General features: G+C 44.7%; 53 non-coding genes across 53 annotated transcripts; 19 read left to right on the top strand and 34 right to left on the bottom strand.

Moving 5' to 3' along the window:
- Positions 1–30: 30 nt before the first annotated feature.
- On the top strand, positions 31–102 carry Trnaa-cgc (transfer RNA alanine (anticodon CGC)). Its single transcript has one exon. It is a non-coding gene; the product is annotated as a tRNA-Ala (tRNA).
- A 282-nt stretch (positions 103–384) lies between these two features.
- Trnac-gca (transfer RNA cysteine (anticodon GCA)) lies at positions 385–456 on the bottom strand. The gene has a single exon. It is a non-coding gene; the product is annotated as a tRNA-Cys (tRNA).
- A 317-nt stretch (positions 457–773) lies between these two features.
- Trnaw-cca (transfer RNA tryptophan (anticodon CCA)) lies at positions 774–845 on the bottom strand. The gene has a single exon. It is a non-coding gene; the product is annotated as a tRNA-Trp (tRNA).
- Positions 846–963: 118 nt separating this feature from the next.
- On the top strand, positions 964–1035 carry Trnav-cac (transfer RNA valine (anticodon CAC)). The gene has a single exon. It is a non-coding gene; the product is annotated as a tRNA-Val (tRNA).
- Positions 1036–1317: 282 nt separating this feature from the next.
- Positions 1318–1389, bottom strand: Trnac-gca (transfer RNA cysteine (anticodon GCA)). The gene has a single exon. It is a non-coding gene; the product is annotated as a tRNA-Cys (tRNA).
- Positions 1390–1706: 317 nt separating this feature from the next.
- On the bottom strand, positions 1707–1778 carry Trnaw-cca (transfer RNA tryptophan (anticodon CCA)). Its single transcript has one exon. It is a non-coding gene; the product is annotated as a tRNA-Trp (tRNA).
- A 118-nt stretch (positions 1779–1896) lies between these two features.
- Trnaa-cgc (transfer RNA alanine (anticodon CGC)) lies at positions 1897–1968 on the top strand. The gene has a single exon. It is a non-coding gene; the product is annotated as a tRNA-Ala (tRNA).
- A 282-nt stretch (positions 1969–2250) lies between these two features.
- On the bottom strand, positions 2251–2322 carry Trnac-gca (transfer RNA cysteine (anticodon GCA)). The gene has a single exon. It is a non-coding gene; the product is annotated as a tRNA-Cys (tRNA).
- Positions 2323–2639: 317 nt separating this feature from the next.
- Trnaw-cca (transfer RNA tryptophan (anticodon CCA)) lies at positions 2640–2711 on the bottom strand. Its single transcript has one exon. It is a non-coding gene; the product is annotated as a tRNA-Trp (tRNA).
- A 118-nt stretch (positions 2712–2829) lies between these two features.
- Trnaa-cgc (transfer RNA alanine (anticodon CGC)) lies at positions 2830–2901 on the top strand. The gene has a single exon. It is a non-coding gene; the product is annotated as a tRNA-Ala (tRNA).
- A 282-nt stretch (positions 2902–3183) lies between these two features.
- Trnac-gca (transfer RNA cysteine (anticodon GCA)) lies at positions 3184–3255 on the bottom strand. Its single transcript has one exon. It is a non-coding gene; the product is annotated as a tRNA-Cys (tRNA).
- Positions 3256–3572: 317 nt separating this feature from the next.
- Positions 3573–3644, bottom strand: Trnaw-cca (transfer RNA tryptophan (anticodon CCA)). The gene has a single exon. It is a non-coding gene; the product is annotated as a tRNA-Trp (tRNA).
- A 118-nt stretch (positions 3645–3762) lies between these two features.
- Positions 3763–3834, top strand: Trnaa-cgc (transfer RNA alanine (anticodon CGC)). The gene has a single exon. It is a non-coding gene; the product is annotated as a tRNA-Ala (tRNA).
- Positions 3835–4116: 282 nt separating this feature from the next.
- Trnac-gca (transfer RNA cysteine (anticodon GCA)) lies at positions 4117–4188 on the bottom strand. The gene has a single exon. It is a non-coding gene; the product is annotated as a tRNA-Cys (tRNA).
- A 317-nt stretch (positions 4189–4505) lies between these two features.
- On the bottom strand, positions 4506–4577 carry Trnaw-cca (transfer RNA tryptophan (anticodon CCA)). The gene has a single exon. It is a non-coding gene; the product is annotated as a tRNA-Trp (tRNA).
- A 118-nt stretch (positions 4578–4695) lies between these two features.
- Positions 4696–4767, top strand: Trnaa-cgc (transfer RNA alanine (anticodon CGC)). The gene has a single exon. It is a non-coding gene; the product is annotated as a tRNA-Ala (tRNA).
- Positions 4768–5049: 282 nt separating this feature from the next.
- On the bottom strand, positions 5050–5121 carry Trnac-gca (transfer RNA cysteine (anticodon GCA)). Its single transcript has one exon. It is a non-coding gene; the product is annotated as a tRNA-Cys (tRNA).
- A 317-nt stretch (positions 5122–5438) lies between these two features.
- Trnaw-cca (transfer RNA tryptophan (anticodon CCA)) lies at positions 5439–5510 on the bottom strand. The gene has a single exon. It is a non-coding gene; the product is annotated as a tRNA-Trp (tRNA).
- A 118-nt stretch (positions 5511–5628) lies between these two features.
- Trnaa-cgc (transfer RNA alanine (anticodon CGC)) lies at positions 5629–5700 on the top strand. Its single transcript has one exon. It is a non-coding gene; the product is annotated as a tRNA-Ala (tRNA).
- A 660-nt stretch (positions 5701–6360) lies between these two features.
- On the bottom strand, positions 6361–6432 carry Trnaw-cca (transfer RNA tryptophan (anticodon CCA)). The gene has a single exon. It is a non-coding gene; the product is annotated as a tRNA-Trp (tRNA).
- Positions 6433–6550: 118 nt separating this feature from the next.
- Trnaa-cgc (transfer RNA alanine (anticodon CGC)) lies at positions 6551–6622 on the top strand. The gene has a single exon. It is a non-coding gene; the product is annotated as a tRNA-Ala (tRNA).
- Positions 6623–6907: 285 nt separating this feature from the next.
- Positions 6908–6979, bottom strand: Trnac-gca (transfer RNA cysteine (anticodon GCA)). The gene has a single exon. It is a non-coding gene; the product is annotated as a tRNA-Cys (tRNA).
- Positions 6980–7296: 317 nt separating this feature from the next.
- Trnaw-cca (transfer RNA tryptophan (anticodon CCA)) lies at positions 7297–7368 on the bottom strand. Its single transcript has one exon. It is a non-coding gene; the product is annotated as a tRNA-Trp (tRNA).
- A 118-nt stretch (positions 7369–7486) lies between these two features.
- On the top strand, positions 7487–7558 carry Trnaa-cgc (transfer RNA alanine (anticodon CGC)). Its single transcript has one exon. It is a non-coding gene; the product is annotated as a tRNA-Ala (tRNA).
- Positions 7559–8219: 661 nt separating this feature from the next.
- On the bottom strand, positions 8220–8291 carry Trnaw-cca (transfer RNA tryptophan (anticodon CCA)). Its single transcript has one exon. It is a non-coding gene; the product is annotated as a tRNA-Trp (tRNA).
- A 118-nt stretch (positions 8292–8409) lies between these two features.
- Positions 8410–8481, top strand: Trnaa-cgc (transfer RNA alanine (anticodon CGC)). The gene has a single exon. It is a non-coding gene; the product is annotated as a tRNA-Ala (tRNA).
- Positions 8482–9141: 660 nt separating this feature from the next.
- Positions 9142–9213, bottom strand: Trnaw-cca (transfer RNA tryptophan (anticodon CCA)). The gene has a single exon. It is a non-coding gene; the product is annotated as a tRNA-Trp (tRNA).
- Positions 9214–9331: 118 nt separating this feature from the next.
- Trnaa-cgc (transfer RNA alanine (anticodon CGC)) lies at positions 9332–9403 on the top strand. The gene has a single exon. It is a non-coding gene; the product is annotated as a tRNA-Ala (tRNA).
- A 282-nt stretch (positions 9404–9685) lies between these two features.
- On the bottom strand, positions 9686–9757 carry Trnac-gca (transfer RNA cysteine (anticodon GCA)). Its single transcript has one exon. It is a non-coding gene; the product is annotated as a tRNA-Cys (tRNA).
- Positions 9758–10074: 317 nt separating this feature from the next.
- Trnaw-cca (transfer RNA tryptophan (anticodon CCA)) lies at positions 10075–10146 on the bottom strand. The gene has a single exon. It is a non-coding gene; the product is annotated as a tRNA-Trp (tRNA).
- A 118-nt stretch (positions 10147–10264) lies between these two features.
- Positions 10265–10336, top strand: Trnaa-ugc (transfer RNA alanine (anticodon UGC)). Its single transcript has one exon. It is a non-coding gene; the product is annotated as a tRNA-Ala (tRNA).
- Positions 10337–10618: 282 nt separating this feature from the next.
- Positions 10619–10690, bottom strand: Trnac-gca (transfer RNA cysteine (anticodon GCA)). Its single transcript has one exon. It is a non-coding gene; the product is annotated as a tRNA-Cys (tRNA).
- Positions 10691–11007: 317 nt separating this feature from the next.
- Trnaw-cca (transfer RNA tryptophan (anticodon CCA)) lies at positions 11008–11079 on the bottom strand. Its single transcript has one exon. It is a non-coding gene; the product is annotated as a tRNA-Trp (tRNA).
- A 118-nt stretch (positions 11080–11197) lies between these two features.
- Positions 11198–11269, top strand: Trnaa-cgc (transfer RNA alanine (anticodon CGC)). Its single transcript has one exon. It is a non-coding gene; the product is annotated as a tRNA-Ala (tRNA).
- A 282-nt stretch (positions 11270–11551) lies between these two features.
- Trnac-gca (transfer RNA cysteine (anticodon GCA)) lies at positions 11552–11623 on the bottom strand. Its single transcript has one exon. It is a non-coding gene; the product is annotated as a tRNA-Cys (tRNA).
- Positions 11624–11940: 317 nt separating this feature from the next.
- On the bottom strand, positions 11941–12012 carry Trnaw-cca (transfer RNA tryptophan (anticodon CCA)). Its single transcript has one exon. It is a non-coding gene; the product is annotated as a tRNA-Trp (tRNA).
- A 118-nt stretch (positions 12013–12130) lies between these two features.
- Positions 12131–12202, top strand: Trnaa-cgc (transfer RNA alanine (anticodon CGC)). Its single transcript has one exon. It is a non-coding gene; the product is annotated as a tRNA-Ala (tRNA).
- Positions 12203–12484: 282 nt separating this feature from the next.
- On the bottom strand, positions 12485–12556 carry Trnac-gca (transfer RNA cysteine (anticodon GCA)). Its single transcript has one exon. It is a non-coding gene; the product is annotated as a tRNA-Cys (tRNA).
- A 317-nt stretch (positions 12557–12873) lies between these two features.
- Positions 12874–12945, bottom strand: Trnaw-cca (transfer RNA tryptophan (anticodon CCA)). The gene has a single exon. It is a non-coding gene; the product is annotated as a tRNA-Trp (tRNA).
- Positions 12946–13063: 118 nt separating this feature from the next.
- Trnaa-cgc (transfer RNA alanine (anticodon CGC)) lies at positions 13064–13135 on the top strand. Its single transcript has one exon. It is a non-coding gene; the product is annotated as a tRNA-Ala (tRNA).
- Positions 13136–13417: 282 nt separating this feature from the next.
- Trnac-gca (transfer RNA cysteine (anticodon GCA)) lies at positions 13418–13489 on the bottom strand. Its single transcript has one exon. It is a non-coding gene; the product is annotated as a tRNA-Cys (tRNA).
- A 317-nt stretch (positions 13490–13806) lies between these two features.
- Positions 13807–13878, bottom strand: Trnaw-cca (transfer RNA tryptophan (anticodon CCA)). Its single transcript has one exon. It is a non-coding gene; the product is annotated as a tRNA-Trp (tRNA).
- Positions 13879–13996: 118 nt separating this feature from the next.
- On the top strand, positions 13997–14068 carry Trnaa-cgc (transfer RNA alanine (anticodon CGC)). Its single transcript has one exon. It is a non-coding gene; the product is annotated as a tRNA-Ala (tRNA).
- A 282-nt stretch (positions 14069–14350) lies between these two features.
- On the bottom strand, positions 14351–14422 carry Trnac-gca (transfer RNA cysteine (anticodon GCA)). Its single transcript has one exon. It is a non-coding gene; the product is annotated as a tRNA-Cys (tRNA).
- A 317-nt stretch (positions 14423–14739) lies between these two features.
- On the bottom strand, positions 14740–14811 carry Trnaw-cca (transfer RNA tryptophan (anticodon CCA)). The gene has a single exon. It is a non-coding gene; the product is annotated as a tRNA-Trp (tRNA).
- A 118-nt stretch (positions 14812–14929) lies between these two features.
- On the top strand, positions 14930–15001 carry Trnaa-cgc (transfer RNA alanine (anticodon CGC)). Its single transcript has one exon. It is a non-coding gene; the product is annotated as a tRNA-Ala (tRNA).
- Positions 15002–15661: 660 nt separating this feature from the next.
- On the bottom strand, positions 15662–15733 carry Trnaw-cca (transfer RNA tryptophan (anticodon CCA)). The gene has a single exon. It is a non-coding gene; the product is annotated as a tRNA-Trp (tRNA).
- A 118-nt stretch (positions 15734–15851) lies between these two features.
- Trnaa-cgc (transfer RNA alanine (anticodon CGC)) lies at positions 15852–15923 on the top strand. Its single transcript has one exon. It is a non-coding gene; the product is annotated as a tRNA-Ala (tRNA).
- Positions 15924–16205: 282 nt separating this feature from the next.
- Positions 16206–16277, bottom strand: Trnac-gca (transfer RNA cysteine (anticodon GCA)). The gene has a single exon. It is a non-coding gene; the product is annotated as a tRNA-Cys (tRNA).
- Positions 16278–16594: 317 nt separating this feature from the next.
- On the bottom strand, positions 16595–16666 carry Trnaw-cca (transfer RNA tryptophan (anticodon CCA)). The gene has a single exon. It is a non-coding gene; the product is annotated as a tRNA-Trp (tRNA).
- A 118-nt stretch (positions 16667–16784) lies between these two features.
- On the top strand, positions 16785–16856 carry Trnaa-cgc (transfer RNA alanine (anticodon CGC)). The gene has a single exon. It is a non-coding gene; the product is annotated as a tRNA-Ala (tRNA).
- Positions 16857–17138: 282 nt separating this feature from the next.
- Positions 17139–17210, bottom strand: Trnac-gca (transfer RNA cysteine (anticodon GCA)). Its single transcript has one exon. It is a non-coding gene; the product is annotated as a tRNA-Cys (tRNA).
- A 317-nt stretch (positions 17211–17527) lies between these two features.
- Trnaw-cca (transfer RNA tryptophan (anticodon CCA)) lies at positions 17528–17599 on the bottom strand. Its single transcript has one exon. It is a non-coding gene; the product is annotated as a tRNA-Trp (tRNA).
- Between the last annotated feature and the right edge of the window lie 10 nt (positions 17600–17609).

The raw sequence follows: 17609 nt of genomic DNA, 5'->3' as shown, positions 1-17609 counted from the left end.
GAGACTCTTCCCAGATGTACTTGCTCTGGCGGGGGTGTAACTCAGTGGTAGAGTGTCTGCTTCGCATGCAGAAAGTCCTGGGTTCAAATCCCAGCTCCTCCAATTTTTGTTTCTCCGTGCAGCAGTATATGAAAACTTTTGCCTAGCACCATATTCTATCAAATTCAGCGTACAAGATTCTTCCCCAAGCAAGTGGATTTCTTACAGTTCGACGCCTTAGCGGGAGGACGATGACCTGCAAGACCCTGGCCTGCGATCCCCCCATTGAAATGTTGCTCCAAAGCCTTCGGTATGGCGTGCGGAGTGCATCTCAATCATTTCAAACATGTATTTGCAACTAAATGCGACAATCGTTATTTGTTTTTTCAAGATACTGAAAAATGAAGGGGGCACCCGGGATTGAACCGGGGACCTCTGGATCTGCAGTCGAATGCTCTACGACTGAGCTATACCCCCTTTCACAAACTTTCTATCCCCATAACTTAAGGAAAATTGTTATACTCTGTCTGGCTAAAGACGTCTAATCGAGCAAAATATTGCGTAATCATTATCTCTCAGTTATATATTAGCGTTAAACGATATAAATAACAAAAATATTAGACACTTCGCGCCTGGAGAAAGTGCGAGTCGGCGCCTCCACCTTAATGTCAGAATGCGAAAATTCACTAGTAGCTTTTTTCAAGCAGGTTCTGTTCGTCCGTTCTCTGTAATCGTTTGGTATCTGATTAAATTGACATACTCGTCCATGGCTTCCGTAAACGAAAATTTCACTGTGACCCCGACGTGATTTGAACACGCAACCTCCTGATCTGGAGTCAGACGCACTACCGTTGCGCCACGGAGTCGACGCTGCTAAGCTCTTATCATGAATAGGTTCCTCGAACACTTACTGTACCGTTCAAACCTAAGAAATAATGACAGTAGGATCCACGAGAGACTCTTCCCAGATGTACTTGCTCTGGCGGGGGTGTAACTCAGTGGTAGAGTGTCTGCTTCACATGCAGAAAGTCCTGGGTTCAAATCCCAGCTCCTCCAATTTTTGTTTCTCCGTGCAGCAGTATATGAAAACTTTTGCCTAGCACCATATTCTATCAAATTCAGCGTACAAGATTCTTCCCCAAGCAAGTGGATTTCTTACAGTTCGACGCCTTAGCGGGAGGACGATGACCTGCAAGACCCTGGCCTGCGATCCCCCCATTGAAATGTTGCTCCAAAGCCTTCGGTATGGCGTGCGGAGTGCATCTCAATCATTTCAAACATGTATTTGCAACTAAATGCGACAATCGTTATTTGTTTTTTCAAGATACTGAAAAATGAAGGGGGCACCCGGGATTGAACCGGGGACCTCTCGATCTGCAGTCGAATGCTCTACGACTGAGCTATACCCCCTTTCACAAACTTTCTATCCCCATAACTTAAGGAAAATTGTTATACTCTGTCTGGCTAAAGACGTCTAATCGAGCAAAATATTGCGTAATCATTATCTCTCAGTTATATATTAGCGTTAAACGATATAAATAACAAAAATATTAGACACTTCGCGCCTGGAGAAAGTGCGAGTCGGCGCCTTCACCTTAATGTCAGAATGCGAAAATTCACTAGTAGCTTTTTTCAAGCAGGTTCTGTTCGTCCGTTCTCTGTAATCGTTTGGTATCTGATTAAATTGACATACTCGTCCATGGCTTCCGTAAACGAAAATTTCACTGTGACCCCGACGTGATTTGAACACGCAACCTTCTGATCTGGAGTCAGACGCGCTACCGTTGCGCCACGGAGTCGACGCTGCTAAGCTCTTATCATGAATAGGTTCCTCGAACACTTACTGTACCGTTCAAACCTAAGAAATAATGACAGTAGGATCCACGAGAGACTCTTCCCAGATGTACTTGCTCTGGCGGGGGTGTAACTCAGTGGTAGAGTGTCTGCTTCGCATGCAGAAAGTCCTGGGTTCAAATCCCAGCTCCTCCAATTTTTGTTTCTCCGTGCAGCAGTATATGAAAACTTTTGCCTAGCACCATATTCTATCAAATTCAGCGTACAAGATTCTTCCCCAAGCAAGTGGATTTCTTACAGTTCGACGCCTTAGCGGGAGGACGATGACCTGCAAGACCCTGGCCTGCGATCCCCCCATTGAAATGTTGCTCCAAAGCCTTCGGTATGGCGTGCGGAGTGCATCTCAATCATTTCAAACATGTATTTGCAACTAAATGCGACAATCGTTATTTGTTTTTTCAAGATACTGAAAAATGAAGGGGGCACCCGGGATTGAACCGGGGACCTCTCGATCTGCAGTCGAATGCTCTACGACTGAGCTATACCCCCTTTCACAAACTTTCTATCCCCATAACTTAAGGAAAATTGTTATACTCTGTCTGGCTAAAGACGTCTAATCGAGCAAAATATTGCGTAATCATTATCTCTCAGTTATATATTAGCGTTAAACGATATAAATAACAAAAATATTAGACACTTCGCGCCTGGAGAAAGTGCGAGTCGGCGCCTTCACCTTAATGTCAGAATGCGAAAATTCACTAGTAGCTTTTTTCAAGCAGGTTCTGTTCGTCCGTTCTCTGTAATCGTTTGGTATCTGATTAAATTGACATACTCGTCCATGGCTTCCGTAAACGAAAATTTCACTGTGACCCCGACGTGATTTGAACACGCAACCTTCTGATCTGGAGTCAGACGCGCTACCGTTGCGCCACGGAGTCGACGCTGCTAAGCTCTTATCATGAATACGTTCCTCGAACACTTACTGTACCGTTCAAACCTAAGAAATAATGACAGTAGGATCCACGAGAGACTCTTCCCAGATGTACTTGCTCTGGCGGGGGTGTAACTCAGTGGTAGAGTGTCTGCTTCGCATGCAGAAAGTCCTGGGTTCAAATCCCAGCTCCTCCAATTTTTGTTTCTCCGTGCAGCAGTATATGAAAACTTTTGCCTAGCACCATATTCTATCAAATTCAGCGTACAAGATTCTTCCCCAAGCAAGTGGATTTCTTACAGTTCGACGCCTTAGCGGGAGGACGATGACCTGCAAGACCCTGGCCTGCGATCCCCCCATTGAAATGTTGCTCCAAAGCCTTCGGTATGGCGTGCGGAGTGCATCTCAATCATTTCAAACATGTATTTGCAACTAAATGCGACAATCGTTATTTGTTTTTTCAAGATACTGAAAAATGAAGGGGGCACCCGGGATTGAACCGGGGACCTCTCGATCTGCAGTCGAATGCTCTACGACTGAGCTATACCCCCTTTCACAAACTTTCTATCCCCATAACTTAAGGAAAATTGTTATACTCTGTCTGGCTAAAGACGTCTAATCGAGCAAAATATTGCGTAATCATTATCTCTCAGTTATATATTAGCGTTAAACGATATAAATAACAAAAATATTAGACACTTCGCGCCTGGAGAAAGTGCGAGTCGGCGCCTTCACCTTAATGTCAGAATGCGAAAATTCACTAGTAGCTTTTTTCAAGCAGGTTCTGTTCGTCCGTTCTCTGCAATCGTTTGGTATCTGATTAAATTGACATACTCGTCCATGGCTTCCGTAAACGAAAATTTCCCTGTGACCCCGACGTGATTTGAACACGCAACCTTCTGATCTGGAGTCAGACGCGCTACCGTTGCGCCACGGAGTCGACGCTGCTAAGCTCTTATCATGAATAGGTTCCTCGAACACTTACTGTACCGTTCAAACCTAAGAAATAATGACAGTAGGATCCACGAGAGACTCTTCCCAGATGTACTTGCTCTGGCGGGGGTGTAACTCAGTGGTAGAGTGTCTGCTTCGCATGCAGAAAGTCCTGGGTTCAAATCCCAGCTCCTCCAATTTTTGTTTCTCCGTGCAGCAGTATATGAAAACTTTTGCCTAGCACCATATTCTATCAAATTCAGCGTACAAGATTCTTCCCCAAGCAAGTGGATTTCTTACAGTTCGACGCCTTAGCGGGAGGACGATGACCTGCAAGACCCTGGCCTGCGATCCCCCCATTGAAATGTTGCTCCAAAGCCTTCGGTATGGCGTGCGGAGTGCATCTCAATCATTTCAAACATGTATTTGCAACTAAATGCGACAATCGTTATTTGTTTTTTCAAGATACTGAAAAATGAAGGGGGCACCCGGGATTGAACCGGGGACCTCTCGATCTGCAGTCGAATGCTCTACGACTGAGCTATACCCCCTTTCACAAACTTTCTATCCCCATAACTTAAGGAAAATTGTTATACTCTGTCTGGCTAAAGACGTCTAATCGAGCAAAATATTGCGTAATCATTATCTCTCAGTTATATATTAGCGTTAAACGATATAAATAACAAAAATATTAGACACTTCGCGCCTGGAGAAAGTGCGAGTCGGCGCCTTCACCTTAATGTCAGAGTGCGAAAATTCACTAGTAGCTTTTTTCAAGCAGGTTCTGTTCGTCCGTTCTCTGTAATCGTTTGGTATCTGATTAAATTGACATACTCGTCCATGGCTTCCGTAAACGAAAATTTCACTGTGACCCCGACGTGATTTGAACACGCAACCTTCTGATCTGGAGTCAGACGCGCTACCGTTGCGCCACGGAGTCGACGCTGCTAAGCTCTTATCATGAATAGGTTCCTCGAACACTTACTGTACCGTTCAAACCTAAGAAATAATGACAGTAGGATCCACGAGAGACTCTTCCCAGATGTACTTGCTCTGGCGGGGGTGTAACTCAGTGGTAGAGTGTCTGCTTCGCATGCAGAAAGTCCTGGGTTCAAATCCCAGCTCCTCCAATTTTTGTTTCTCCGTGCAGCAGTATATGAAAACTTTTGCCTAGCACCATATTCTATCAAATTCAGCGTACAAGATTCTTCCCCAAGCAAGTGGATTTCTTACAGTTCGACGCCTTAGCGGGAGGACGATGACCTGCAAGACCCTGGCCTGCGATCCCCCCATTGAAATGTTGCTCCAAAGCCTTCGGTATGGCGTGCGGAGTGCATCTCAATCATTTCAAACATGTATTTGCAACTAAATGCGACAATCGTTATTTGTTTTTTCAAGATACTGAAAAATGAAGGGGGCACCCGGGATTGAACCGGGGACCTCTCGATCTGCAGTCGAATGCTCTACGACTGAGCTATACCCCCTTTCACAAACTTTCTATCCCCATAACTTAAGGAAAATTGTTATACTCTGTCTGGCTAAAGACGTCTAATCGAGCAAAATATTGCGTAATCATTATCTCTCAGTTATATATTAGCGTTAAACGATATAAATAACAAAAATATTAGACACTTCGCGCCTGGAGAAAGTGCGAGTCGGCGCCTTCACCTTAATGTCAGAATGCGAAAATTCACTAGTAGCTTTTTTCAAGCAGGTTCTGTTCGTCCGTTCTCTGTAATCGTTTGGTATCTGATTAAATTGACATACTCGTCCATGGCTTCCGTAAACGAAAATTTCACTGTGACCCCGACGTGATTTGAACACGCAACCTTCTGATCTGGAGTCAGACGCGCTACCGTTGCGCCACGGAGTCGACGCTGCTAAGCTCTTATCATGAATAGGTTCCTCGAACACTTACTGTACCGTTCAAACCTAAGAAATAATGACAGTAGGATCCACGAGAGACTCTTCCCAGACGTACTTGCTCTGGCGGGGGTGTAACTCAGTGGTAGAGTGTCTGCTTCGCATGCAGAAAGTCCTGGGTTCAAATCCCAGCTCCTCCAACTTTTGTTTCTCCGTGCAGCAGTATATGAAAACTTTTGCCTAGCACCATATTCTATCAAATTCAGCGTACAAGATTCTTCCCCAAGCAAGTGGATTTCTTACAGTTCGACGCCTTAGCGGGAGGACGATGACCTGCAAGACCCTGGCCTGCGATCCCCCCATTGAAATGTTGCTCCAAAGCCTTCGGTATGGCGTGCGGAGTGCATCTCAATCATTTCAAACATGTATTTGCAACTAAATGCGACAATCGTTATTTGTTTTTTCAAGATACTGAAAAATGAAGTGGGCACCCGGGATTGAACCGGGGACCTCTCGAATGCTCTACGACTGAGCTATACCCCCTTTCACAAACTTTCTATCCCCATAACTTAAGGAAAATTGTTATACTCTGTCTGGCTAAAGACGTCTAATCGAGCAAAATATTGCGTAATCATTATCTCTCAGTTATATATTAGCGTTAAACGATATAAATAACAAAAATATTAGACACTTCGCGCCTGGAGAAAGTGCGAGTCGGCGCCTTCACCTTAATGTCAGAATGCGAAAATTCACTAGTAGCTTTTTTCAAGCAGGTTCTGTTCGTCCGTTCTCTGTAATCGTTTGGTATCTGATTAAATTGACATACTCGTCCATGGCTTCCGTAAACGAAAATTTCACTGTGACCCCGACGTGATTTGAACACGCAACCTTCTGATCTGGAGTCAGACGCGCTACCGTTGCGCCACGGAGTCGACGCTGCTAAGCTCTTATCATGAATAGGTTCCTCGAACACTTACTGTACCGTTCAAACCTAAGAAATAATGACAGTAGGATCCACGAGAGACTCTTCCCAGATGTACTTGCTCTGGCGGGGGTGTAACTCAGTGGTAGAGTGTCTGCTTCGCATGCAGAAAGTCCTGGGTTCAAACCCCAGCTCCTCCAATTTTTGTTTCTCCGTGCAGCAGTATATGAAAACTTTTGCCTAGCACCATATTCTATCAAATTCAGCGTACAAGAGTCTTCCCCAAGCAAGTGGATTTCTTACAGTTCGACGCCTTAGCGGGAGGACGATGACCTGCAAGACCCTGGCCTGCGATCCCCCCCATTGAAATGTTGCTCCAAAGCCTTCGGTATGGCGTGCGGAGTGCATCTCAATCATTTCAAACATGTATTTGCAACTAAATGCGACAATCGTTATTTGTTTTTTTCAAGATACTGAAAAATGAAGGGTGGCACCCGGGATTGAACCGGGGACCTCTCGATCTGCAGTCGAATGCTCTACGACTGAGCTATACCCCCTTTCACAAACTTTCTATCCCCATAACTTAAGGAAAATTGTTATACTCTGTCTGGCTAAAGACGTCTAATCGAGCAAAATATTGCGTAATCATTATCTCTCAGTTATATATTAGCGTTAAACGATATAAATAACAAAAATATTAGACACTTCGCGCCTGGAGAAAGTGCGAGTCGGCGCCTTCACCTTAATGTCAGAATGCGAAAATTCACTAGTAGCTTTTTTCAAGCAGGTTCTGTTCGTCCGTTCTCTGTAATCGTTTGGTATCTGATTAAATTGACATACTCGTCCATGGCTTCCGTAAACGAAAATTTCACTGTGACCCCGACGTGATTTGAACACGCAACCTTCTGATCTGGAGTCAGACGCGCTACCGTTGCGCCACAGAGTCGACGCTGCTAAGCTCTTATCATGAATAGGTTCCTCGAACACTTACTGTACCGTTCAAACCTAAGAAATAATGACAGTAGGATCCACGAGAGACTCTTCCCAGATGTACTTGCTCTGGCGGGGGTGTAACTCAGTGGTAGAGTGTCTGCTTCGCATGCAGAAAGTCCTGGGTTCAAATCCCAGCTCCTCCAATTTATGTTTCTCCGTGCAGCAGTATATGAAAACTTTTGCCTAGCACCATATTCTATCAAATTCAGCGTACAAGATTCTTCCCCAAGCAAGTGGGATTTCTTACAGTTCGACGCCTTAGCGGGAGGACGATGACCTGCAAGACCCTGGCCTGCGATCCCCCCATTGAAATGTTGCTCCAAAGCCTTCGGTATGGCGTGCGGAGTGCATCTCAATCATTTCAAACATGTATTTGCAACTAAATGCGACAATCGTTATTTGTTTTTTCAAGATACTGAAAAATGAAGGGGGCACCCGGGATTGAACCGGGGACCTCTCGAATGCTCTACGACTGAGCTATACCCCCTTTCACAAACTTTCTATCCCCATAACTTAAGGAAAATTGTTATACTCTGTCTGGCTAAAGACGTCTAATCGAGCAAAATATTGCGTAATCATTATCTCTCAGTTATATATTAGCGTTAAACGATATAAATAACAAAAATATTAGACACTTCGCGCCTGGAGAAAGTGCGAGTCGGCGCCTTCACCTTAATGTCAGAATGCGAAAATTCACTAGTAGCTTTTTTCAAGCAGGTTCTGTTCGTCCGTTCTCTGTAATCGTTTGGTATCTGATTAAATTGACATACTCGTCCATGGCTTCCGTAAACGAAAATTTCACTGTGACCCCGACGTGATTTGAACACGCAACCTTCTGATCTGGAGTCAGACGCACTACCGTTGCGCCACGGAGTCGACGCTGCTAAGCTCTTATCATGAATAGGTTCCTCGAACACTTACTGTACCGTTCAAACCTAAGAAATAATGACAGTAGGATCCACGAGAGACTCTTCCCAGATGTACTTGCTCTGGCGGGGGTGTAACTCAGTGGTAGAGTGTCTGCTTCGCATGCAGAAAGTCCTGGGTTCAAATCCCAGCTCCTCCAATTTTTGTTTCTCCGTGCAGCAGTATATGAAAACTTTTGCCTAGCACCATATTCTATCAAATTCAGCGTACAAGATTCTTCCCCAAGCAAGTGGATTTCTTACAGTTCGACGCCTTAGCGGGAGGACGATGACCTGCAAGACCCTGGCCTGCGATCCCCCCATTGAAATGTTGCTCCAAAGCCTTCGGTATGGCGTGCGGAGTGCATCTCAATCATTTCAAACATGTATTTGCAACTAAATGCGACAATCGTTATTTGTTTTTTCAAGATACTGAAAAATGAAGGGGGCACCCGGGATTGAACCGGGGACCTCTCGAATGCTCTACGACTGAGCTATACCCCCTTTCACAAACTTTCTATCCCCATAACTTAAGGAAAATTGTTATACTCTGTCTGGCTAAAGACGTCTAATCGAGCAAAATATTGCGTAATCATTATCTCTCAGTTATATATTAGCGTTAAACGATATAAATAACAAAAATATTAGACACTTCGCGCCTGGAGAAAGTGCGAGTCGGCGCCTTCACCTTAATGTCAGAATGCGAAAATTCACTAGTAGCTTTTTTCAAGCAGGTTCTGTTCGTCCGTTCTCTGTAATCGTTTGGTATCTGATTAAATTGACATACTCGTCCATGGCTTCCGTAAACGAAAATTTCACTGTGACCCCGACGTGATTTGAACACGCAACCTTCTGATCTGGAGTCAGACGCGCTACCGTTGCGCCACGGAGTCGACGCTGCTAAGCTCTTATCATGAATAGGTTCCTCGAACACTTACTGTACCGTTCAAACCTAAGAAATAATGACAGTAGGATCCACGAGAGACTCTTCCCAGATGTACTTGCTCTGGCGGGGGTGTAACTCAGTGGTAGAGTGTCTGCTTCGCATGCAGAAAGTCCTGGGTTCAAATCCCAGCTCCTCCAATTTTTGTTTCTCCGTGCAGCAGTATATGAAAACTTTTGCCTAGCACCATATTCTATCAAATTCAGCGTACAAGATTCTTCCCCAAGCAAGTGGATTTCTTACAGTTCGACGCCTTAGCGGGAGGACGATGACCTGCAAGACCCTGGCCTGCGATCCCCCCATTGAAATGTTGCTCCAAAGCCTTCGGTATGGCGTGCGGAGTGCATCTCAATCATTTCAAACATGTATTTGCAACTAAATGCGACAATCGTTATTTGTTTTTTCAAGATACTGAAAAATGAAGGGGGCACCCGGGATTGAACCGGGGACCTCTCGATCTGCAGTCGAATGCTCTACGACTGAGCTATACCCCCTTTCACAAACTTTCTATCCCCATAACTTAAGGAAAATTGTTATACTCTGTCTGGCTAAAGACGTCTAATCGAGCAAAATATTGCGTAATCATTATCTCTCAGTTATATATTAGCGTTAAACGATATAAATAACAAAAATATTAGACACTTCGCGCCTGGAGAAAGTGCGAGTCGGCGCCTTCACCTTAATGTCAGAATGCGAAAATTCACTAGTAGCTTTTTTCAAGCAGGTTCTGTTCGTCCGTTCTCTGTAATCGTTTGGTATCTGATTAAATTGACATACTCGTCCATGGCTTCCGTAAACGAAAATTTCACTGTGACCCCGACGTGATTTGAACACGCAACCTTCTGATCTGGAGTCAGACGCGCTACCGTTGCGCCACGGAGTCGACGCTGCTAAGCTCTTATCATGAATACGTTCCTCGAACACTTACTGTACCGTTCAAACCTAAGAAATAATGACAGTAGGATCCACGAGAGACTCTTCCCAGATGTACTCGCTCTGGCGGGGGTGTAACTCAGTGGTAGAGTGTCTGCTTTGCATGCAGAAAGTCCTGGGTTCAAATCCCAGCTCCTCCAATTTTTGTTTCTCCGTGCAGCAGTATATGAAAACTTTTGCCTAGCACCATATTCTATCAAATTCAGCGTACAAGATTCTTCCCCAAGCAAGTGGATTTCTTACAGTTCGACGCCTTAGCGGGAGGACGATGACCTGCAAGACCCTGGCCTGCGATCCCCCCATTGAAATGTTGCTCCAAAGCCTTCGGTATGGCGTGCGGAGTGCATCTCAATCATTTCAAACATGTATTTGCAACTAAATGCGACAATCGTTATTTGTTTTTTCAAGATACTGAAAAATGAAGGGGGCACCTGGGATTGAACCGGGGACCTCTCGATCTGCAGTCGAATGCTCTACGACTGAGCTATACCCCCTTTCACAAACTTTCTATCCCCATAACTTAAGGAAAATTGTTATACTCTGTCTGGCTAAAGACGTCTAATCGAGCAAAATATTGCGTAATCATTATCTCTCAGTTATATATTAGCGTTAAACGATATAAATAACAAAAATATTAGACACTTCGCGCCTGGAGAAAGTGCGAGTCGGCGCCTTCACCTTAATGTCAGAATGCGAAAATTCACTAGTAGCTTTTTTCAAGCAGGTTCTGTTCGTCCGTTCTCTGTAATCGTTTGGTATCTGATTAAATTGACATACTCGTCCATGGCTTCCGTAAACGAAAATTTCACTGTGACCCCGACGTGATTTGAACACGCAACCTTCTGATCTGGAGTCAGACGCGCTACCGTTGCGCCACGGAGTCGACGCTGCTAAGCTCTTATCATGAATAGGTTCCTCGAACACTTACTGTACCGTTCAAACCTAAGAAATAATGACAGTAGGATCCACGAGAGACTCTTCCCAGATGTACTTGCTCTGGCGGGGGTGTAACTCAGTGGTAGAGTGTCTGCTTCGCATGCAGAAAGTCCTGGGTTCAAATCCCAGCTCCTCCAATTTTTGTTTCTCCGTGCAGCAGTATATGAAAACTTTTGCCTAGCACCATATTCTATCAAATTCAGCGTACAAGATTCTTCCCCAAGCAAGTGGATTTCTTACAGTTCGACGCCTTAGCGGGAGGACGATGACCTGCAAGACCCTGGCCTGCGATCCCCCCATTGAAATGTTGCTCCAAAGCCTTCGGTATGGCGTGCGGAGTGCATCTCAATCATTTCAAACATGTATTTGCAACTAAATGCGACAATCGTTATTAGTTTTTTCAAGATACTGAAAAATGAAGGGGGCACCCGGGATTGAACCGGGGACCTCTCGATCTGCAGTCGAATGCTCTACGACTGAGCTATACCCCCTTTCACAAACTTTCTATCCCCATAACTTAAGGAAAATTGTTATACTCTGTCTGGCTAAAGACGTCTAATCGAGCAAAATATTGCGTAATCATTATCTCTCAGTTATATATTAGCGTTAAACGATATAAATAACAAAAATATTAGACACTTCGCGCCTGGAGAAAGTGCGAGTCGGCGCCTTCACCTTAATGTCAGAATGCGAAAATTCACTAGTAGCTTTTTTCAAGCAGGTTCTGTTCGTCCGTTCTCTGTAATCGTTTGGTATCTGATTAAATTGACATACTCGTCCATGGCTTCCGTAAACGAAAATTTCACTGTGACCCCGACGTGATTTGAACACGCAACCTTCTGATCTGGAGTCAGACGCGCTACCGTTGCGCCACGGAGTCGACGCTGCTAAGCTCTTATCATGAATAGGTTCCTCGAACACTTACTGTACCGTTCAAACCTAAGAAATAATGACAGTAGGATCCACGAGAGACTCTTCCCAGATGTACTTGCTCTGGCGGGGGTGTAACTCAGTGGTAGAGTGTCTGCTTCGCATGCAGAAAGTCCTGGGTTCAAATCCCAGCTCCTCCAATTTTTGTTTCTCCGTGCAGCAGTATATGAAAACTTTTGCCTAGCACCATATTCTATCAAATTCAGCGTACAAGATTCTTCCCCAAGCAAGTGGATTTCTTACAGTTCGACGCCTTAGCGGGAGGACGATGACCTGCAAGACCCTGGCCTGCGATCCCCCCATTGAAATGTTGCTCCAAAGCCTTCGGTATGGCGTGCGGAGTGCATCTCAATCATTTCAAACATGTATTTGCAACTAAATGCGACAATCGTTATTTGTTTTTTCAAGATACTGAAAAATGAAGGGGGCACCCGGGATTGAACCGGGGACCTCTCGAACTGCAGTCGAATGCTCTACGACTGAGCTATACCCCCTTTCACAAACTTTCTATCCCCATAACATAAGGAAAATTGTTATACTCTGTCTGGCTAAAGACGTCTAATCGAGCAAAATATTGCGTAATCATTATCTCTCAGTTATATATTAGCGTTAAACGATATAAATAACAAAAATATTAGACACTTCGCGCCTGGAGAAAGTGCGAGTCGGCGCCTTCACCTTAATGTCAGAATGCGAAAATTCACTAGTAGCTTTTTTCAAGCAGGTTCTGTTCGTCCGTTCTCTGTAATCGTTTGGTATCTGATTAAATTGACATACTCGTCCATGGCTTCCGTAAACGAAAATTTCACTGTGACCCCGACGTGATTTGAACACGCAACCTTCTGATCTGGAGTCAGACGCGCTACCGTTGCGCCACGGAGTCGACGCTGCTAAGCTCTTATCATGAATAGGTTCCTCGAACACTTACTGTACCGTTCAAACCTAAGAAATAATGACAGTAGGATCCACGAGAGACTCTTCCCAGATGTACTTGCTCTGGCGGGGGTGTAACTCAGTGGTAGAGTGTCTGCTTCGCATGCAGAAAGTCCTGGGTTCAAATCCCAGCTCCTCCAATTTTTGTTTCTCCGTGCAGCAGTATATGATAACTTTTGCCTAGCACCATATTCTATCAAATTCAGCGTACAAGATTCTTCCCCAAGCAAGTGGATTTCTTACAGTTCGACGCCTTAGCGGGAGGACGATGACCTGCAAGACCCTGGCCTGCGATCCCCCCATTGAAATGTTGCTCCAAAGCCTTCGGTATGGCGTGCGGAGTGCATCTCAATCATTTCAAACATGTATTTGCAACTAAATGCGACAATCGTTATTTGTTTTTTCAAGATACTGAAAAATGAAGGGGGCACCCGGGATTGAACCGGAGACCTCTCGATCTGCAGTCGAATGCTCTACGACTGAGCTATACCCCCTTTCACAAACTTTCTATCCCCATAACATAAGGAAAATTGTTATACTCTGTCTGGCTAAAGACGTCTAATCGAGCAAAATATTGCGTAATCATTATCTCTCAGTTATATATTAGCGTTAAACGATATAAATAACAAAAATATTAGACACTTCGCGCCTGGAGAAAGTGCGAGTCGGCGCCTTCACCTTAATGTCAGAATGCGAAAATTCACTAGTAGCTTTTTTCAAGCAGGTTCTGTTCGTCCGTTCTCTGTAATCGTTTGGTATCTGATTAAATTGACATACTCGTCCATGGCTTCCGTAAACGAAAATTTCACTGTGACCCCGACGTGATTTGAACACGCAACCTTCTGATCTGGAGTCAGACGCGCTACCGTTGCGCCACGGAGTCGACGCTGCTAAGCTCTTATCATGAATAGGTTCCTCGAACACTTACTGTACCGTTCAAACCTAAGAAATAATGACAGTAGGATCCACGAGAGACTCTTCCCAGATGTACTTGCTCTGGCGGGGGTGTAACTCAGTGGTAGAGTGTCTGCTTCGCATGCAGAAAGTCCTGGGTTCAAATCCCAGCTCCTCCAATTTTTGTTTCTCCGTGCAGCAGTATATGAAAACTTTTGCCTAGCACCATATTCTATCAAATTCAGCGTACAAGATTCTTCCCCAAGCAAGTGGATTTCTTACAGTTCGACGCCTTAGCGGGAGGACGATGACCTGCAAGACCCTGGCCTGCGATCCCCCCATTGAAATGTTGCTCCAAAGCCTTCGGTATGGCGTGCGGAGTGCATCTCAATCATTTCAAACATGTATTTGCAACTAAATGCGACAATCGTTATTTGTTTTTTCAAGATACTGAAAAATGAAGGGGGCACCCGGGATTGAACTGGGGACCTCTCGATCTGCAGTCGAATGCTCTACGACTGAGCTATACCCCCTTTCACAAACTTTCTATCCCCATAACTTAAGGAAAATTGTTATACTCTGTCTGGCTAAAGACGTCTAATCGAGCAAAATATTGCGTAATCATTATCTCTCAGTTATATATTAGCGTTAAACGATATAAATAACAAAAATATTAGACACTTCGCGCCTGGAGAAAGTGCGAGTCGGCGCCTTCACCTTAATGTCAGAATGCGAAAATTCACTAGTAGCTTTTTTCAAGCAGGTTCTGTTCGTCCGTTCTCTGTAATCGTTTGGTATCTGATTAAATTGACATACTCGTCCATGGCTTCCGTAAACGAAAATTTCACTGTGACCCCGACGTGATTTGAACACGCAACCTTCTGATCTGGAGTCAGACGCGCTACCGTTGCGCCACGGAGTCGACGCTGCTAAGCTCTTATCATGAATAGGTTCCTCGAACACTTACTGTACCGTTCAAACCTAAGAAATAATGACAGTAGTATCCACGAGAGACTCTTCCCAGATGTACTCGCTCTGGCGGGGGTGTAACTCAGTGGTAGAGTGTCTGCTTCGCATGCAGAAAGTCCTGGGTTCAAATCCCAGCTCCTCCAATTTTTGTTTCTCCGTGCAGCAGTATATGAAAACTTTTGCCTAGCACCATATTCTATCAAATTCAGCGTACAAGATTCTTCCCCAAGCAAGTGGATTTCTTACAGTTCGACGCCTTAGCGGGAGGACGATGACCTGCAAGACCCTGGCCTGCGATCCCCCCATTGAAATGTTGCTCCAAAGCCTTCGGTATGGCGTGCGGAGTGCATCTCAATCATTTCAAACATGTATTTGCAACTAAATGCGACAATCGTTATTTGTTTTTTCAAGATACTGAAAAATGAAGGGGGCACCCGGGATTGAACCGGGGACCTCTCGAATGCTCTACGACTGAGCTATACCCCCTTTCACAAACTTTCTATCCCCATAACTTAAGGAAAATTGTTATACTCTGTCTGGCTAAAGACGTCTAATCGAGCAAAATATTGCGTAATCATTATCTCTCAGTTATATATTAGCGTTAAACGATATAAATAACAAAAATATTAGACACTTCGCGCCTGGAGAAAGTGCGAGTCGGCGCCTTCACCTTAATGTCAGAATGCGAAAATTCACTAGTAGCTTTTTTCAAGCAGGTTCTGTTCGTCCGTTCTCTGTAATCGTTTGGTATCTGATTAAATTGACATACTCGTCCATGGCTTCCGTAAACGAAAATTTCACTGTGACCCCGACGTGATTTGAACACGCAACCTTCTGATCTGGAGTCAGACGCGCTACCGTTGCGCCACGGAGTCGACGCTGCTAAGCTCTTATCATGAATAGGTTCCTCGAACACTTACTGTACCGTTCAAACCTAAGAAATAATGACAGTAGGATCCACGAGAGACTCTTCCCAGATGTACTTGCTCTGGCGGGGGTGTAACTCAGTGGTAGAGTGTCTGCTTCGCATGCAGAAAGTCCTGGGTTCAAATCCCAGCTCCTCCAATTTTTGTTTCTCCGTGCAGCAGTATATGAAAACTTTTGCCTAGCACCATATTCTATCAAATTCAGCGTACAAGATTCTTCCCCAAGCAAGTGGATTTCTTACAGTTCGACGCCTTAGCGGGTGGACGATGACCTGCAAGACCCTGGCCTGCGATCCCCCCATTGAAATGTTGCTCCAAAGCCTTCGGTATGGCGTGCGGAGTGCATCTCAATCATTTCAAACATGTATTTGCAACTAAATGCGACAATCGTTATTTGTTTTTTCAAGATACTGAAAAATGAAGGGGGCACCCGGGATTGAACCGGGGACCTCTCGATCTGCAGTCGAATGCTCTACGACTGAGCTATACCCCCTTTCACAAACTTTCTATCCCCATAACTTAAGGAAAATTGTTATACTCTGTCTGGCTAAAGACGTCTAATCGAGCAAAATATTGCGTAATCATTATCTCTCAGTTATATATTAGCGTTAAACGATATAAATAACAAAAATATTAGACACTTCGCGCCTGGAGAAAGTGCGAGTCGGCGCCTTCACCTTAATGTCAGAATGCGAAAATTCACTAGTAGCTTTTTTCAAGCAGGTTCTGTTCGTCCGTTCTCTGTAATCGTTTGGTATCTGATTAAATTGACATACTCGTCCATGGCTTCCGTAAACGAAAATTTCACTGTGACCCCGACGTGATTTGAACACGCAACCTTCTGATCTGGAGTCAGACGCGCTACCGTTGCGCCACGGAGTCGACGCTGCTAAGCTCTTATCATGAATAGGTTCCTCGAACACTTACTGTACCGTTCAAACCTAAGAAATAATGACAGTAGGATCCACGAGAGACTCTTCCCAGATGTACTTGCTCTGGCGGGGGTGTAACTCAGTGGTAGAGTGTCTGCTTCGCATGCAGAAAGTCCTGGGTTCAAATCCCAGCTCCTCCAATTTTTGTTTCTCCGTGCAGCAGTATATGAAAACTTTTGCCTAGCACCATATTCTATCAAATTCAGCGTACAAGATTCTTCCCCAAGCAAGTGGATTTCTTACAGTTCGACGCCTTAGCGGGAGGACGATGACCTGCAAGACCCTGGCCTGCGATCCCCCCATTGAAATGTTGCTCCAAAGCCTTCGGTATGGCGTGCGGAGTGCATCTCAATCATTTCAAACATGTATTTGCAACTAAATGCGACAATCGTTATTTGTTTTTTCAAGATACTGAAAAACGAAGGGGGCACCTGGGATTGAACCGGGGACCTCTCGATCTGCAGTCGAATGCTCTACGACTGAGCTATACCCCCTTTCACAAACTTTCTATCCCCATAACTTAAGGAAAATTGTTATACTCTGTCTGGCTAAAGACGTCTAATCGAGCAAAATATTGCGTAATCATTATCTCTCAGTTATATATTAGCGTTAAACGATATAAATAACAAAAATATTAGACACTTCGCGCCTGGAGAAAGTGCGAGTCGGCGCCTTCACCTTAATGTCAGAATGCGAAAATTCACTAGTAGCTTTTTTCAAGCAGGTTCTGTTCGTCCGTTCTCTGTAATCGTTTGGTATCTGATTAAATTGACATACTCGTCCATGGCTTCCGTAAACGAAAATTTCACTGTGACCCCGACGTGATTTGAACACGCAACCTTCTGATCTGGAGTCAGACGCGCTACCGTTGCGCCACGGAGTCGACGCTGCTA

Source organism: Schistocerca gregaria, chromosome 3 (assembly GCF_023897955.1).
Source record: "Schistocerca gregaria isolate iqSchGreg1 chromosome 3, iqSchGreg1.2, whole genome shotgun sequence".
Taxonomy (NCBI): Eukaryota; Metazoa; Arthropoda; class Insecta; order Orthoptera; family Acrididae; genus Schistocerca; species Schistocerca gregaria.
The sequence above is the reverse complement of the archived record's forward strand: the minus strand, read 5'-3'. Positions and strand labels throughout refer to the sequence as shown.